Source organism: Ovis canadensis, chromosome 15 (assembly GCF_042477335.2).
Source record: "Ovis canadensis isolate MfBH-ARS-UI-01 breed Bighorn chromosome 15, ARS-UI_OviCan_v2, whole genome shotgun sequence".
In the NCBI taxonomy this organism is placed as follows: domain Eukaryota; kingdom Metazoa; phylum Chordata; class Mammalia; order Artiodactyla; family Bovidae; genus Ovis; species Ovis canadensis.
The window spans coordinates 54,467,397-54,483,187 of NC_091259.1; the positions used below are offsets into that span (position 1 = coordinate 54,467,397).

The 15,791-nt window shown below is 39.9% G+C and overlaps 1 protein-coding gene across 5 annotated transcripts in view; it reads left to right on the forward strand.

Moving 5' to 3' along the window:
* The window catches only part of LOC138420282 (interferon-induced very large GTPase 1-like), a 67,433-nt gene that overhangs the window by 10,019 nt on the left and 41,623 nt on the right, over positions 1–15,791 (forward strand). For 2 of the 5 annotated variants that reach the window (XM_069553391.1, XM_069553390.1), the window contains exon 2: positions 15,669–15,738. The exons of 2 other annotated variants lie outside the window; for them this stretch is intronic. The gene's annotated coding sequence lies outside the window, so the exon portion shown is untranslated. Of the gene's footprint in view, positions 1–10,477; positions 10,626–15,668; positions 15,739–15,791 lie in introns of all 5 variants that reach the window. One more of the 5 variants, XM_069553389.1, reaches the window with a different exon arrangement.

Here is a 15,791-nt window from a genome sequence, read left to right on the forward strand (position 1 = left end):
TTCTCGAGAGGCAGGTTAGGTGGTCTGGTATTGTCATCTTTCTCAGAATTTTCCACAGTTTATTGTGATCCACATAGTCAAAGGCTTTGGCATAGTCAATAAAGCAGAAATAGATGTTTTTTCTGGAACTCTCTTGCTTTTTCCATGATCCAGCGGATGTTGGCAATTTGATCTCTTGTTCCTCTGCCTTTTCTAAAACCAGCTTGAACATCAGGAAGTTCACGGTTCACGTATTGCTGACGCCTGGGTTGGAGAATTTTGAGCATTACTTTACTAGCATGTGAGATAAGTGCAATTGTGCAGTAGTTTGAGCATTCTTTGGCATTGCCTTTCTTTGGAATTGGAATGAAAACTGACATTTTCCAGTCCTGTGGCCACTGCTCAGTTTTCCAAATTTGCTGGCATATTGAGTACAGCACTTTCACAGCATCATCTTTCAGGATTTGAAATAGCTCAACTGGAATTCCATCACCTCCACTAGCTTTGTTCATAGTGATGCTTTCTAAGGCCCACTTGACTTCACATTCCAGGATGTCTGGCTCTAGGTGAGTGATCACACTATTGTGATTATCCAGGTCATGAAGATCTTTTTTATACAGTTCTTCTGTGTATTCTTGCCACCTCTTCTTAATATCTTCTGCTTCTGTTAGGTCCATACCATTTCTGTCCTTTATCGAGCCCATCTTTGCATGAAATGTTCCCTTGGTAGCTCTAATTTTCTTGAAGAGATCTCTAGTCTTTCCCATTCTGTTCTTTTCCTCTATTGCTTTGCATTGATCACTGAAGAAAGCTTTCTTATCTCTTCTTGCTATTCTTTGGAACTCTGCATTCAGATGCTTATATCTTTCCTTTTCTCCTTTGCTTTTTGCCTCTCTCCTTTTCACAGCTATTTGCAAGGCCTCCTCAGACAGCCACTTTGCTTTTTTGCATTTCTTTTCCATGGGGATGGTCTTGATCCCTGTCTCCTGTACAATATCACAAACCTCCATCCATAGTTCATCAGGCACTCTATCAGATCTAGGCCCTTAAATCTATTTCTCACTTGCACTGCATAATCATAAGGGATTTGATTTAGGTTATACCTGAATGGTCTAGCGGTTTTCCCTACTTTCTTCAATTTAAGTCTGAATTTGGTAATAAGGAGTTCATGATCTGAGCCACAGTCAGCTCCTGGTTTTGTTTTTGTTGACTGTATAGAGCTTCTCCATCTTTGGCTGCAAAGAATAAACACAATCTGATTTCAGTGTTGACCATCTGGTGATGTCCATGTGTAGAGTCTTCTCTTGTGTTGTTGGAAGAGGGTATTTGCTATGACCAGTGCATTCTCTTGGCAAAAGTCTATTGCCCTTTGCCCTGCTTCATTCCACATTCCAAGGCCAAATTTGCCTGTTACTCCAGGTGTTTCTTGACTTCCTACTTTTGCATTCCAGTCCCCTATAATGAAAAGGACATCTTTTTTAGGTGTTAGTTCTAAAAGGTCTCATAGGTCTTCATAGAACCGTTTAACTTCAGCTTCTTCAGCGTTACTGGTTGGAGCATAGACTTGGATTACCGTGATATTGAATGGTATGCCTTGGAGACGAACAGAGATCATTTTGTCATTTTTGAGATTGCAAGTACTGCATTTCGAACTCTTTTGTTGACCATGATGGCTACTCCATTTCTTCTGAGGGATTCCTGCCCGCATTAGTAGATATAATGGTCATCTGAGTTAAATTCACCCATTCCAGTCCATTTTAGTTTGCTGATTCCTAGAATGTCGACGATCACTCTTGCCATCTCTTGTTTGACCACTTCCAATTTGCCTTGATTCATGGACCTGACATTCTAGGTTCCTATGCAATATTGCTCTTTACAGCATCGGACCTTGCTTCTATCACCAGTCACATCCACAGCTGGGTATTGCTTTTGCTTTGGCTCCATCCCTTCATTCTTTCTGGAGTTATTTCTCCACTGATCTCCAGTAGCATATTGGGCACCTACTGACCTGGGGAGTTCCTCTTTCAGTATCCTATCATTTTGCCTTTTCCTACTGTTCATGGGGTTCTCAAGGCAAGAATATTGAAGTGGTTTGCCATTCCCTTCTCCAGTGGACCACATTCTGTCAGACCTCTCCACCATGACCTGCCCGTCTTGGGCTGCCCCACGGGCATGGCTTGGTTTCATTGAGTTAGACAAGGCTGTGGTCCTAGTGTGATTAGATTGACTAGTTTTCTGTGAGTACGGTTTCAGTGTGTCTGCCCTCTGATGCCCTCTTGCAACACCTACCATCCTACTTGGGTTTCTCTTACCTTGGGCGTGCAGTATCTCTTCATGGCTGCTCCATCAAAGCGCAGCTGCTGCTCCTTACCTTGGATGAGAAGTATCTCCTTACCATCGCCCTTCCTGACCTTCAACATGGGATGGCTCCTCCAGGCCCTCCTGCACCCATGCAGCCACCGCTCCTTGGACCTGGCGTTGCTCCTCCCGGTTGCCGCCCCTGGCCTCAGACGCAGGGTGGCTCCTCCCGACCACCGCCGCTGGCCTCGGATGCAGGGTAGCTCCTCTTGGCTGTCTAGCTACTGGAATAAGGCAAAACAAAAAAGAAGAAAGAAAAAACATATTAACTATAAAGGAAAAATGAAACTGTGTCTATTGTAGACAACATGATTATCTACACAAGAAATCTGAAAGAATCAACAAAAAGAAAATTCTCTTAGAATAAATGAGTTCAGAACGGTTATAGGAAATCAACAAGTAGCAATTAATTTTACTTCTATACATGTAGAAGAAACAAGTATAATCTGAAATTTAAAATAAAATGTCACTTGCAATTGTCCCAAAGGAAAGCAAAATACATATTAATCTAACAAACTATGGAAAAGATATGTCTGATGAAAATTTTAAAATGCTAATGAGAGGGCTTCTTTGGTGGCTTAGTGGTAAAGAATCTGCCTGCCAATGAGAAAGACACAGGTTCAATACCTGATCAGAGAAGATCCCACAAACCACAGAGCAACTAAGACTGTGTGCTACAACTACTGAGCCTGTGCTCTAGGGCCCAGGAGCCACAAGTGCTGAGCCCATGTGCCACAGCTACTGAAGGCCATGTACCCTAGAGGCCATGCCCCGCAGTCAGATAAGAGAAGCCACCACCGTGAGAAGCCACTGCTCTGCAACTAAAGAGTAGCACCCACTCTCCATAACGAGACAAAAGCCGGCACAGCAGTGAAGACCTAGCACAGCCGAACAACAAAAACACAAAATAAAATGCTGTGAGAGAAACGCAGCAATCAGCCACCAGCACAGCCGAACAACAAATAAAATGCTGTGAGAGAAACTCAGCGATCAGCCACCTTCTGACTCCCTGAACTCTCAAAAAGGCCTTTGTAGCCCCTGATCTCCTTCTGTAAGTATCCTTACCTCCCAATCCATCTAATTCTAACAGAAATCAGTGCAGCTCCAGCCCTTCATCTTTCTACAGGTTTCATTGACACAGCAACACCATACTGAAACACCAGGAGAAATGCACAATTTTCTCTGTGCCAAAATAGCAACTTAACATTTTATGGTTGGCTTAAGAATAGTACTCACACAATGCATTATGATATTTTAGTTACAATTATATTTTCCTCTGGACTGTAAGCAGCTCAGGAGAGGGATTGTATTTTGTAGTTCTTTTTATCTGTCCCAGTACCTACACTCGGCATACAGTAGAAGTAGATAATCAATATACTTGAATATAATTACTGAGCAAAATGTTTATTTAGAGAAAGGGAATTTCATCACATCATAATCTGTGACAGTTTGAATATTATCGTTTTTCATTTTGTGTGAAACTTCAAGGGATAGTGATTGATTATAGAGGGGAGTATGCATATGATGAAGAATGAGTAAAATTAAGATTTTGAGATGCCCTGTTATTCATGCATGTAACCATGGATATTTTGTTCAATGTCTGCCAGCTCGTAAGCAATATAAATCCAATTAAATTCATATTTTCTGACTATTTTTAGTGTATGTTATTATAGCACTCCCTATGTTTGACCTGATTCCTATGATCTCAGTTGCAATTACTTATGAAATTTATTTTGCTTAATGTCAGTTTTTCCATTAGATTAAGTTTCACAAATGCAGGAACAAGTCTTCTGTTCACAAATTTTTTCCTATGTCTAATAGTAAGTGTTCGATGATTTTTTTAATAAAATCATATTTTTTTTCACTCTTATCTACTTACTGGTATATGTTCATATCAAACAAACCTGGTATCTCTATCTTTCTCAAAGGTGAGTATCTAAGTAACTAACTTATTGCTCTTACCCACCTTTATCTTTCTACCATCAGTAGTATCAGTTGCTAGATTTCTTCATTATCTCTATAGTCTCCAGACAAAATTGACTCCATTTTATTCTATTTCTTCTGTATTACGTTTGTTAATCTAATTTCTTTGGGATGCAGAACCTCCATTTTTCAGCATCAACATTTAGCAGGTTATATGAGTTCAAGCTATTTTTTTAATTGGCTATATAAACAGCACCAAACTCCACAGGTAATTTGGAGAGCTGCTCCAAATCTGGCTTTCTGAGAATAATTCTGATCATCAACACCTAACCTGAAATACTTTCCTACCTAAATAAAGTCCCATGACTTATTCTTTGGTGAGTAACATCCTTGTTCTTATCCCAATATCCTCTATCTCTGTGTTCTTTTGCCTATAAAACACGTTCCATTTTAAATACCCCAAAAGTGGGATCACACAGCATTTGTCCTTCTGTGACTGGCTTCTTTCACTCAGCATAATATCCATGCTGTCACCTCTGGCAGGTTTCCTACTTTTTTAAGGCTGAATAATATTCCACTGCATACATATACCATATCTTCTTTATCCATCTATCTATTGATGGACATTTAGGTTGCTTCCACATCTTCGCTACTGCGAATAAGGTTGCATGATCCCACATGTATGAAGTACTTAAAATAGACAAACTCATAGAAACAGAGAATAGAATAATGATTTTCAGGGAAAAGGGAAGAGAAAATGGAGAGATAGGAAAAGGGAAGAGAAAATGGAGAGATACTGTTCGTAGTGATGCTTTCTAAGGCCCACTTGACTTCACATTCCAGGATGTCTGGCTCTAGGTGAGTGATCACACTATCATGATTATCTTGGTCATGAAAATTTTTTTTGTACAGTTCTCCTGTGTATTCTTGCCACCTCTTCTTAATATCTTCTGCTTCTGTTAGGTCCCTACCATTTCTGTCCTTCATTGAGCCCATTTTGTAAGAAATGTTCCCTTGGTAGCTCAAATTTTCGTAAAAAGTTCTCTAGTCTTTCCAATTGTGTTGTTTTCCTCTATTTCTTTGCATTGATCACTGAAGAAAGCTTTCTTATCTCTTCTTGCTATTCTTTGGAACTCTGCATTCAGATGCTTATATCTTTCCTTTTCTCCTTTGCTTTTCACTTCTCTTCTTTTCACAGCTATTTGTAAGGCCTCCCCAGACAACCATTTTGCTTTTTTGCATTTCTTTTCCACGGGGATGGTCTTGATCCCTGTCTCCTATACAATGTCACGAACCTCCATGCATAGTTCATCAGGCACTCTATCAGATCTAGGCCCTTAAATCTATTTCTCACTTGCACTGTATAATCATAAGGGATTTGATTTAGGTCATGCCTGAATGGTCTAGTAATTTTCCCTACTTTCTTCAATTTAAGTCTGAATTTGGTAATAAGGAGTTCATGATCTGAGCCACAGTCAGCTCCTGGTTTTGTTTTTGTTGACTGTATAGAGCTTCTCCATCTTTGGCTGCAAAGAATAAACACAATCTGATTTCAGTGTTGACCATCTGGTGATGTCCATGTGTAGAGTCTTCTCTTGTGTTGTTGGAAGAAGGTGTTTGCTATAACCAGTGCGCTCCCTTGGCAAGACTCTATTGCCCTTTGCCCTGCTTCATTCTGCATTCCAAGGCCAAATTTGCCTGTTACTCCAGGTGTTTCTTGACTTCCTACTTTGCATTCCAGTCCCCTATAATGAAAAGGACATCTTTTTGAGGTGTTAGTTCTAAAAGGTCTCATAGGTCTTCATAGAACCGTTTAACTTCAGCTTCTTCAGCGTTACTGGTTGGGATATAGAATAGGATTACTGTGATATTGAATGGTTTGCCTTGGAAATGAACAGAGATCATTCTGTCGTTTTTGAGATTGCATCCAAGTACTGCATTTCAGACTCTTTTGTTGACCATGATGGCTACTCCATTTCTTCTGAGGGATTCCTGCCCACAGTAGTAGATATAATGGTCATCTGAATTAAATTCACCCATTCTAGTCCATTTCAGTTCGCTGATTCCTAGAATGTCAACAATCACTCTTGCCATCTCTTGTTTGACCACTTCCAATTTGCCTTGATTCATGGGCCTGACGTTCCAGGTCCCTATGCAATATTATTCTTCACAGCATCGGGGAAGCTCTGGACCTTGCTTCTATCACCAGTCACATCCACAACTGGGTATTGTTTTTGCTTTGGCTCCATCCCTTCATTCTTTCTGGAGTTATTTCTCCACTGATCTCCAGTATCATGTTGGGCACCTACTGGCCTGGGGAGTTCCTCTTTCAGTATCCTATCTTTTTGCCTTTTCATACTGTTCATGGGGTTCTCCAGGCAAGAATACTGAAGTGGTTTGCCATTCCCTTCTCCAGTGGACCACATTCTGTCAGACCTCTCCACCATGACCCGCCCGTCTTGGGTGGCCGCACGCATGGCTTATACCCTTATGGCAGAAAGTGAAGAGGAACTAAAAGGCCTCTTGATGAAAGTAAAAGGGGTGAGTGAAAAAGTTGGCTTAAACCTCAACTTTCAGAAAACTAAGATCATGGCATCTGGTCCCATCACTTCATGGGAAATAGATGGGGAAACAGTGGAAACAGGGTCAGACTTTATTTGGAGGGGCTCCAAAATCACTGCAGATGGTGACTGCAGCCATGAAATTAAAAGATGCTTACTCCATGGAAGGAAAGTTATGATGAAACTAGATAGTATATTCAAAAGCAGAGACATTGCTTTGCCAACAAAGGTCCACCTAGTCAAGGCTATGGTTTTTCCACTGGTCATGTATGGATGTGAGAGTTGGACTGTGAAGAAGGCTGAGCTCCAAAGAATTGATGCTTTTGAACTGTGATGTTGGAGAAGACTCTTGAGAGTCCCTTGGACTGCAAGGAGATCCAACCAGTCCATTATAAAGGAGATCAGTCCTGGGTGTTCTTTGGAAGAAATGATGCTAAAGCTGCAACTCCAGTACTTTGGCTACTTCATGCGAAGAGTTGGCTCACTGGAAAAGACTCTGATGCTGGGAGGGATTGGGGGCAGGAGGAGAAGGGGACGACAGAGGATGAGATGGCTGGATGGCATCACCAACTCAATGGACATGAGTCTGAGTGAACTCCGGGTGTTGGTGATGGACAGAGAGGCCTGGCATGCTGCAATTCATGGCGTCGCAAAGAGTCAGACATGACTTAGTGACTGAACTGAACCATAAAACATATGCCTGTGACTTTACCCTGATTAGGAACAGCACAGATTAACTTGACAATCCTCCTGGGATGGAACAAAGACTGCTTTGGTCTTTTCTCCTGGTCTCTTTGATCCTTCCTCCACTGACCAATGACTTCTCAAACCATAGGGGAGGTCATGCCATGAGATTAGAGTCTACCAGTGTCTATAGTTTAGTGAAGTATCCCAAACTGACCACATAAGCATGGCCAGATGGAGTATTAGAACACTGCCCATATTCCAGAACATTGTCTCATACTCTTAGCTTTAATCATTAATCTCTTTTAATTAATCTCTCTTATCATTAATCTCTCTACTTTGTAACAGTTTACACTAGTCATTACTCAGACTTGTGATATTATAAATTCATTTTGGCAGGTATTCATCTTTCTGTATATGGGACCATGTTATATGTATTCTTTTGTATTTGGCTTATTTGAAATCTTAAAATTGTGAGACTTACCAATATTATTGTGTATCACCATGGTATTGTTTTTATTATTGTATGAATATGTCACTTTTTATTTACCATGTGAATGTGAAAGGACATCAGGATGGTTTCCAATTTTTTACTTTTATGAATAGTGGTGCTATGAACATTCTGGTGGCTATGTCTTGATATGTGTTTAAACAGAGTTCTACTGGCATATACATAAGGATGGAAAACTTGACTTATTCCTGTCACTTATTTATATGTACCCATAATTTCTTCTTTAGAATTTTTTCTTATCTACTTTTTTGATACCAATTGAGATTTCTTTATTCATTTTATTATTTCGTTAGGATGATAGACAGAGAAGCCTAGGGGACTACATTCCATGTGGTCACAAAAAGTTGGACATGACTGAGCATGCACACACACACAGAGAAATAATCACCCTTTTATGTCATTACTAACTTTCATTCTTAACTGTCACATTCAAAAGTAAATTTTTACCAGCTTGGTACATTTTCACTCTCATTACCACCAAACACACACACACACAGAGTATCCTCACCTATGTTATCTCATCCTGTATTGAGCTAACTGGAATTTTTAAAGTTTTTATGGAAGTATAGGTGCTTTATAATACTGTGTTAGTTGCTACTGTACAGCAAAGTGAATCAGCTACACAAGTACATATATCCTCTCTTTTTTGGATTTTCTTCCCATTTAGGTTACCACAGAGCACTGAGTACAGTTTCCTGAGCTGTACAGTAGGCTCTCATGTGTTGTCTATTTTATACATAGTATGTATATGTCAGTCCCAACCTCCCAATTCATCCCATCCTCCTTTCCCCCTTGATACCTAAGTATTTGTTCTCTACATCTGTGCCACTATTTCTGCTTCATAAATAAGATCATCTATACCAATTCTTTCTAATTCCACATGTGTGCATTAACATGTATTTGTTTTTCTTTTTTTGACTTAATTCTCTGTATTAAGAGACTCTGTATATAAGTCTCTAGATCCAGCCACATCTCTACAAGTGACCCAGTTTCATTCCTTTTTATATCTGAGCAATATTCCATTGTGTATATGTAACACTTCTTTATCCATTTCTCTCTTGATGGACATTTAGGTTGTTTCTATATCCTGGTTATTGTAAATAGTGCTGCAATGAACACAGGAGTGCGTGTGTCTCTTTGAAATATGGTTTTCTTTGGGTAATTGCCCGGTAGTGGGTTTTCTGGGTCACATTTTAGATCTCTTTTTAGTTTTTTAAGGAATCTGTATACTGTTCTCCTTAATGGCTTTATCAATTTACATCCCACCAACAGTGCAAGGGGTTTCCCTTTTCTCCATACCCTCTCAAGCATTCATTGCTTGTATGAACTAGCGAGAATTTTCATTATAACTGTTTTAATTTTTACCTTATACAATAAAAATCACTGACACTAGTAGCTTTACTTTTTCCTTTACTAATTTGGTTGACAGACAATCTTAGGATCAAAATGATATTCCTTAAGAATATTAAAAATAGTGAAATTTTTAATATTAAAAAATCATAGCAATACCATGTTTCTACTGGGAACTCTGACATCTGTCTGCTTTTATTAATAACATATGTGTAAATAACCAAGATTGTTCATTTGTTTAATATTCAAACTCCTCACTATCTATTCTATGAATAGGAGAGTATTTCCAGGATCTATTAAACAGTTTTTTCTGTTGTTTTTGTTAAATTCATACAACATTTGATCTAAATTTTCATTATGGTCAATCAGTCCTACTACAGCTCTGGGAAGTAGTCTATTTTTTTTCTTTGATAATTTCTGAAATTATCAGAAATTTCAGGTAATTTTTCTGACTATATTAGGCTCAGTCACATGTCAGCAGCATTTCTGGATCTAGCCTACCTGTCTCCTTAAAAAGCTTTATATCTCTGCACAAGCCTCTCCATTTCTTTATCCTTTGAAGTTAAAGTCTTAAAAAATTTAACTCAGTTGAACATTCTAGCACAGCAGTTGAATTTTCATGTGTATGCTTTCAAATACTGAGACAGAAAGAGTACCTCAACTGGAAACTAAGAAGTAAAGAGAGTCAAATGATACATCATCATGGTCAGGCCAACAGAAATGGCAAATTTATTTTTTACACTCCCACCTTTTCTCCACTAAAAGATGGTTTTTTAGAATAGAGTGTTTTTTCAAAATGTGATTTACCACTTGGCAGCATTTGTAAAATGAAACTTGAGGTGTTTATAAAAACCATAGTTCCTGAGCAATAAGCTAGACCTTCCATGTCAGATTCTCTGTGAGTGGGGCCAGGAATCCACATTTTAAAGATATCCTCAGGTAATTATTATGCAATATAAAGTCTGAGGACAACTACTTTGAAAGATTAATTCATGTTTTTAACTTTAAATGGGTTTAAAATCAAGTCAAGTTCAATCAGTCAGAAGAGTGAGGACATTACAATCCTTAACACCTGCATTAATTTGCTGCAATTTCTGCCTTTTTTGAATAGATTCCTGCCTTCTTTAAATGTCTCTATAATTTGGCACTCAAATAGACCAAAACTATATACTTCCCTGGTGACTCAAACGATAAAGAATCTACCTGAAGTGGAAGAGACCTGGGTTTGATCCCTGGGTTTGGAAGACTCCCTAGAGAAGGTAATGGCACCCCACTCCAGTACTCTTGCCTGGAAAACCCCATGGACGGAGGAGCCTGGTAGGCTGCCATCCATGGAGTCGCCAAGAGTCTGACAGGACTGAGTGAGTGACTTCACTTTCAATGTTCACTTTCGTACATTGGAGCAGGAAAGCAACCCACTCCAGTGTTCTTGCCCGGAGAATCCCAGGGACGAGGGACCTGGTGGACTCACAGAGTCGGGGTCACACAGAGTCGGACACGACTGACGTGACTTAACAGCAGCAGCCTGTATTCTTGCCTGGAGAATTCCATGGACAGAGGAGCCTGGCAGGCTGCAGTCCATGGGGTCACTAAGAGTCAGACATGACTGACTGAGAGACTAACACTTCCACTTCATTTTCACATGATAAGCAAGGTAGAGAAATCATTGATAAAATCTTTCCAGCACCACAAAGAATGGGTAAATAATCTACCTCTAGCCCAAAAGTCCTTCACTGTAGGCAACAGCAAAGTAGACAAGAACTAAAAGAATCTTTTCTTCTCCTCACCTTCTTCCTATTACACAGATCTCTGCTCCTCTTTCATTGACACAACACCAGTATCAGCTCTGAGGCACATAAAGCTACAAGGAATGACTCATTGACGTTGGAAACTATTAGAAAAAGTGCCTTGGTGGTGCCGCCGCCATCTTGGCATGTCAGGTTGAGGAAAGACCCGAACCCTAGCTTTGGGGGGCCCGGTCAGGGAGATGCTTCCGCAGTCGTCTGCGAGACCTACCCAGCCCTCCTCCCCTCCCTGCTAGGGCGGGCGCTCTGAGGCGCGCGCAGGCTGGCTTGACTCCTGTCGGGCCCGGGGAGGAGGAGCAGGCTGGGCGGCCCGCTACCTCCCCGGGACGGGCGGTACCACCCAGGCAGGGAGGACAGGGCCTGGTGACGGCAGGGCTGCTGCACTGCCCGGGGCGGGGTGCGGAGCGGGCCGGCCAGCTCCCTGGGGCGGGGCGGGGGGGGCGGGAAGGGCGGAGCGTGGGGCGGACGGAACCACCGGGCCGGGTGGGGAGGTAAAGAGACTACTATCAGCAGTTGTATGCCAATAAAATGGACAACGTGGAAGAAATGGACAAATTCTTAGAAAAGTACAATTTTCCAAAACTGAACCAGGAAGAAATCGAAAATCTTAACAGACCCATCACAAGCACAGAAATTGATACTGTAATCAGAAATCTTCCAGCAAACAAAAGCCCAGGTCCAGACGGCTTCACAGCTGAATTCTACCAAAAATTTCGAGAAGAGCTAACACCTATCCTCCTCAAACTCTTCCAGAAAATTGCAGAGGAAGGTAAACTTCCAAACTCATTCTATGAGGCCACCATCGCCCTAATACCAAAACCTGACAAAGATGTCACAAAAAAAGAAAACTACAGGCCAATATCTCTGATGAACATACATGCAAAAATCCTCAACAAAATTCTAGCAATCAGAATCCAACAACACATTAAAAAGATCATACACCATGACCAAGTGGGCTTTATCCCACGGATGCAAGGATTCTTCAATATCCGCAAATCAATCAATGTAATTCACCACATTAACAAATTGAAAAATAAAAACCATATGATTATCTCAATAGATGCAGAGAAGGCCTTTGACAAAATTCAACATCCATTTATGATAAAAACTCTCCAGAAAGCAGGAATAGAAGGAACATATCTCAACATAATAAAAGCTATCTATGACAAACCCACAGCAAACATTATCCTCAATGGTGAAAAATTGAAAGCATTTCCCCTAAAGTCAGGACAAGACAAGGGTGTCCACTTTCACCGCTACTATTCAACATAGTTCTGGAAGTTTTGGCCACAGCAATCAGAGCAGAAAAAGAAATAAAAGGAATCCAAATTGGAAAAGAAGAAGTAAAACTCTCACTGTTTGCAGATGACATGATCCTCTACATGGAAAACCCTAAAGACTCCACCAGAAAATTACTAGAGATCATCAATGAATATAGTAAAGTTGCAGGATATAAAATCAACACACAGAAATCCCTTGCATTCCTATACACGAATAATGAGAAAGTAGAAAAAGAAATTAAGGAAACAATTCCATTCACCATTGCAACGAAAAGAATAAAATACTTAGGAATATATCTACCTAAAGAAACTAAAGACCTATATATAGAAAACTATAAAACACTGATGAAAGAAATCAAAGAGGACACTAATAGATGGAGAAATATACCATGTTCATGGATTGGAAGAATCAATATAGTGAAAATGAGTATACTACCCAAAGCAATTTACAAATTCAATGCAATCCCTATCAAGCTACCAGGCACATTTTTCACAGAACTAGAACAAATCATTTCAAGATTTGTATGGAAATACAAAAAACCTCGAATAGCCAAAGCAATCTTGAGAAAGAAGAATGGAACTGGAGGAATCAACTTGCCTGACTTCAGGCTCTACTACAAAGCCACAGTCATCAAGACAGTATGGTACTGGCACAAAGACAGACATATAGATCAATGGAACAAAATAGAAAGCCCACAGATAAATCCACACACATATGGACACCTTATATTTGACAAAGGAGGCAAGAATATACAATGGAGTAAAGACAATCTCTTTAACAAGTGGTGCTGGGAAAACTGGTCAACCACTTGTAAAAGAATGAAACTAGATCACTTTCTAACACCGCACACAAAAATAAACTCAAAATGGATTAAAGATCTAAATGTAAGATCAGAAACTATAAAACTCCTAGAGGAGAACATAGGCAAAACACTCTCAGACATAAATCACAGCAGGATCCTCTATGATCCACCTCCCAGAATGCTGGAAATAAAAGCAAAAATAAACAAATGGGATCTAATTAAAATTAAAAGCTTCTGCACAACAAAGGAAAATATAAGCAAGGTGAAAAGACAGCCTTCTGAATGGGAGAAAATAATAGCAAATGAAGCAACTGACAAACAACTAATCTCAAAAATATACCAGCAACTTCTGCAGCTCAATTCCAGAAAAATAAACGACCCAATCAAAAAATGGGCCAAAGAACTAAATAGACATTTCTCCAAAGAAGACATACGGATGGCTAACAAACACATGAAAAGATGCTCAACATCACTCATTATTAGAGAAATGCAAATCAAAACCACAATGAGGTACCACTTCACACCAGTCAGAATGGCTGCGATCCAAAAATCTGCAAGCAATAAATGCTGGAGAGGCTGTGGAGAAAAGGGAACCCTCCTACACTGTTGGTGGGAATGCAAACTAGTACAGCCACTATGGAGAACAGTGTGGAGATTCCTTAAAAAATTGCAAATAGAACTACCTTATGACCCAGCAATCCCACTTCTGGGCATACACACCGAGGAAACCAGAATTGAAAGAGACACATGTACCCCAATGTTCATCGCAGCACTGTTTATAATAGCCAGGACATGGAAACAACCTAGATGTCCATCAGCAGATGAATGGATAAGAAAGCTGTGGTACATATACACAATGGAGTATTACTCAGCCGTTAAAAAGAATTCATTTGAATCAGTTCTGATGAGATGGATGAAACTGGAGCCGATTATACAGAGTGAAGTAAGCCAGAAAGAAAAACACCAATACAGTATACTAACACATATATATGGAATTTAGGAAGATGGCAATGACGACCCTGTATGCAAGACAGGGAAAGAGACACAGATGTGTATAACGGACTTTTGGACTCAGAGGGAGAGGGAGAGGGTGGGATGATTTGGGAGAATGACATTCTAACATGTATACTATCATGTGAATTGAATCGCCAGTCTATGTCTGACGCAGGAGGCAGCTTGCTTGGGGCTGGTGCATGGGGATGACCCAGAGAGATGTTATGGGGAGGGAGGTGGGAGGGGGGTTCATGTTTGGGAATAAAAAAAAAATAAAAAAAAATTTTAAAAAAAAGTGCCTTATATACAAGTCCTCAATATACACACTATTTTATATGTGTTTTTCTTAGAGAATAAGTCAGTGAAAGACAAAACAGAATTTTCAATGACGATAATAGTTCTATGACTATTACTAGATCCTTGTTGGAACTGACAAACTTGATTTTTATGTGACTTCAGAGGACTTCTTCCCAGACACTCTAGTTATAGGTAGAAAGGAGGGATCCTGGTATACAACTTAACTGTAAAACTAATTTACTCTTGAGGAAAATACTACTATGTTCTGGACCTACATATGCCTAGTACAGGCTTCTGCATTCATCTTCAGCAGAGATCATTTTGTTAGGTTACAATAGATACCAAGGATTCAGTCTTTAACAAGAATTAAATATATGGATTGATTTCCACATTACTCTTTCTGTAGTCAATATAAAAGCTTACTTTTACCATGCATCTTGGTGGTCAAAGTTGTGTCCATTGGGGTATAAACCAATGTTCTCAAATCACAGGCAGATCATCTCCTAATGTGGGGATATATCCATAGTGTACCAGTTCCCTTCAGGGAAGGTAATCTTGAAAAAATGTCTTCTGACACATTCAACTGCTACTCAACTGTCAGCACAGTTACTCATGCAGAATGAAGAGTGACAGAAGCCTGACAGTGTAACAGGACAGACAGACTCCCCAGCTTTCCAGTGTCACAGCAATATCTGTCCAAATCTGAACCAGATCATCCAGTGGAGACAATCTTTGAGAAGTCTACCCTTCTCTATATGTGTCTTGGCTGTGTTCTCGAACTGACAGCTCTGAGAATTCTAGGTCAGTAGACTTAAAGTCTTAGAAGGAAAAAGTAGCAAGAGCTACTGTCCTACATTTTTTGTTCCTTCCTAACTTATATGGAGGTCAATGACTATGTGATTTCAAACCCTGAAGAGGCCTTCTTTGGGTTACAGTCTCCCATATCTCCTAAAGAAAAGCATCTCCCCATTTTGAGACAACAAGAAAATAACACAATTGCTAAAACATTAGCAGAAAGGATACACAGCATCTCCATTAACTTTCAGTCTATACCAAAATGTTGAAAGTTATTTTCCATGTTGTAGCAATTTCCGTAACTATTATTTTCTATTATCTCATGGCAGAAGCTTCAGGAGATGGGAAGTCACTTCTGAAAGAGAACCTACAGGATCAGTGTTCCTGTCTGCAGTTGTGGTATGTAGTTTCTAGTTAAAGTAAAAATCAAACAAACAAAAAACCTTGGTCTT